The sequence below is a fragment of the Mandrillus leucophaeus genome, unplaced genomic scaffold (assembly GCF_000951045.1).
Source record: "Mandrillus leucophaeus isolate KB7577 unplaced genomic scaffold, Mleu.le_1.0 Scaffold288, whole genome shotgun sequence".
NCBI classification, from domain to species: domain Eukaryota; kingdom Metazoa; phylum Chordata; class Mammalia; order Primates; family Cercopithecidae; genus Mandrillus; species Mandrillus leucophaeus.
The window spans coordinates 896,675-899,511 of NW_012103009.1; the positions used below are offsets into that span (position 1 = coordinate 896,675).

Below are 2,837 nucleotides of genomic sequence, written 5' to 3' on the forward strand. Positions count from 1 at the left end.
CACACACACACGCACGCACACACGTGGGGCAGTGCCCTCCCAGAACCAGAGGCAGGTGCAGAAACCTCAGTGCTGCCTGGCCGCAGCATAGAGATTGGGCTGGACACAGGGACTCTGGGCCTGTCCAGGAAGGGAGGAGCCAGGAGGAGCCCAGAACGACACTCTGGTTCTCTCCAACCCCCTGCCCTGGCTGGAGGCAAATGGGAAGCAGTAAGCTTCTGCCCAGAAACTTTCCTATGCATTTGATGCTCCAAATACGAAGAGGACACGGAACAGCTCCCCGAGCAGAGGCCGGGCCCCAGACTTCCCAGCCTCAGGGGCTGCTCTCCGGCACGGGGGACCTCACACTGAGGGCCTCAGGGGCTGCTTTCCAGAACGGGGGACCTCACAGTGAGGACCGCACAGGGGAGGTGGCCTTTCGTATCTTGAGGGGAGGTGGAGGCCAGGGACTTGGGTGGAGTCTCAGGTCCCAGGAGAGGGCCCTCCCTTAGGGGCTGGAGCTGAAGCCAGGGGCTCTGGGGTGAGTGCCCAGGACAGATTCTGCCCCTCTGCCAGCCCAGCCAGCTTTCCAGGGCCCTTGTCTACCATCCTGGCCTCACGCACGCCTGAGGGGCGTGCACACAGGTGGCAGCCTATCCCACTGGCCTGGAGCCATCTCTGCTCCAGTGGCCGCCCTGTGGGGAACCCCATTAGGGCGTCCTCGGACCCCAAAGGCCCCAAGGTTTCTGGATGCTTCCTTTGGAAACCTAGAAACTCCACAAGTGTGTGGCCACAGTCTCTCGGCCCCAGACGGTGGAAAGTCTCTGGGCTGCTGTCTGTGAAGCGAGCCCTGTTTCGCCGGGAGGGGGAGTGTCCCGCTGGCCCTGCTGTGAGGAGCAGACTCCACTCACTCCTCTGTTTGTCTTTGGGGCTGGAGCTGCAGGGTCAGCCTGGAGCCGCTGCCACAGGGCACCCTGAAAACCTGCCCCACTCACATCCACGCTCACCAGTGGGAGCTGTCACTGCACAGCCAGATGCTGGCTGGGCAAGCACTCGCGTTCCTGGGCCTGACCTGGGGCATTTTCCAGAGCCTGGCCATCCCCCGGATTACAGAATGTGGCCTCTCCTGTTCTCAGGTAAGCTCCTGCCTCCTCCTAGGCCCCTACACTGTGGCAGATAAGGCCCTGGTTTCTCCTCAGGTGGGTCTGGCCTGATGCTCTCAGCACATCAACGGGAAGGGGTTGCAAGGGCCGGGGGGGGCCGGGGGGACCGGGGGGCCCCGAAGGCAGCGCTGGTGAAAGGAGGCTGGGAGACCCGGCCTGACCCTTCAGAGTTGCTTCGGGAAGTGTTTGCTGGAAGCTCAAGGCAGGGTGAGGCCACCTCGGACCCACCTGTGACCTCCAAGGAGGCTGTGTTAGAATCTAGGGCAGCCCGCAAGCCCATCCAGGGCTCCCACCCCAACCACCGGGGCTCCCACCCCACCCCCTGCGGCTGCTCTGAGCCATGGGAACCGCAGCACCTGGGCTTGTGTAGACATCTGCCAAGGAAACACTCGGGAAATGTGCTGAGAGTGAGGTGTTGGCAGTGGAGGTGCCTGGGTTGGGAGCCGGGGGCCGGGGGTGGGGGTGGGGGGCTGGTCTTGCTGCAGGGCTCGCTGACTCAGCCTTACAGGAGAGGGCGCCTCATCAGCACCTGCAGCAAGAAGTGTACCCCGCGTCCCAGGAAGGGGCGCCGGTGCCCAAGGCTGGCCGAGGCACAGTGGGGACCCAGGCATGGAAAGAGCCAGGAAGGTGTCCCAGAAAGGGAGGACTCGCTGAGGACCTGCTGGTTGCACCGTTCCTGGCATGGGGACAGCAGAGAGCAAGATGTATCTTTAGGGTGGTGCCCTGGTCACCTCAGGGGACACTTGTGGGACACCCAGCAGCTCCGCAGGCCTGAGATGGGTCCAGCAGAGGGCTCAGCTCAGGGAGGGGAGCCGTGGGTATGGGGGCTGGAGTGCTGGGTGCCGTGGGCAGGCTCAGATCTGCGGGGCATTCGTGGAACAAGGAAGAAAGCAGGCTGGGATGTGTGGGAACCGGTGGGAGCAGGGGAGATGGAGGGGTTCAGGTGGGAGGGGAGTCCACCGGATCCCACCCTGCAGTGAAGATGCAAAACAGGGAGGGGCAGGCCTGGGGATTCTGGCTGGGAGGGGGAAGGAGAAGTGAGAGATGAGACCTCAGAGTCAACTTTTGCCTGGGAGGAAATGGTCCCTGAGTTGGGAGACCTGGGGGAAGGCAGCCTTGAAATGCAAGCTGGAAAGCTTTGCCGAGGCGGCTTCGGGGCGTGCAGGCAGCCTCCCGGTGGGAGGGGTGATGGGGCTGTCTCCGCTGGGACCGGCAGGTGATCCTGGGGAATGTGTGGGGACCAAGACTGAGCCCTTGGTACTCCAAGGAAAGGGGCAGGGGCAAGGGCAGGGGCTGAGGCGGGTGGAAGAGGCGAGGAAGGAGGGGAAGTGCTGGAGGGGAGGGGAGAGCAGGGGTTTGGCGGGGCTGAGGGAGGGTCTCATGGAAGATGGGGTGGGGAGGGCCGAGCAGGAGCAGGAGGGGTCGAGGGGTGAGAGGAGGAGCGGGAAGCTGGAGGTGGGTGTAGGGGCGCTGCCTGGGCAGCCTTGGACAGGGAGGTGGATGCGAGGGGGCGCGGGAAGCCAGGTAGGGGAGGCCGGGGCTACAGCCGCGCCCCGGGGGGAAGCTGGGCCCGATGCAGGGGAGTTTGAGCCGGTTGGGGCCGCGAGCAGCTGACCTGGGGGTTCCCTACAGACCGCCCCCAACGCCGGCCGCTGGGAAGCCCCGAGAAGCACGACGGAAAACCCCGTGTGGGGG

General features: G+C 64.7%; 1 protein-coding gene across 1 annotated transcript in view; it reads left to right on the forward strand.

The window, feature by feature from the left end:
• Nucleotides 1-1,000: 1,000 nt before the first annotated feature.
• The window catches only part of IL17REL (interleukin 17 receptor E-like), a 23,428-nt gene continuing 21,591 nt past the window's right edge, over nucleotides 1,001-2,837 (forward strand). Inside the window, exon 1 of the mRNA XM_011985610.1 lies at nucleotides 1,001-1,115. The gene's annotated coding sequence lies outside the window, so the exon portion shown is untranslated. The remainder of the gene's footprint in view (nucleotides 1,116-2,837) is intronic.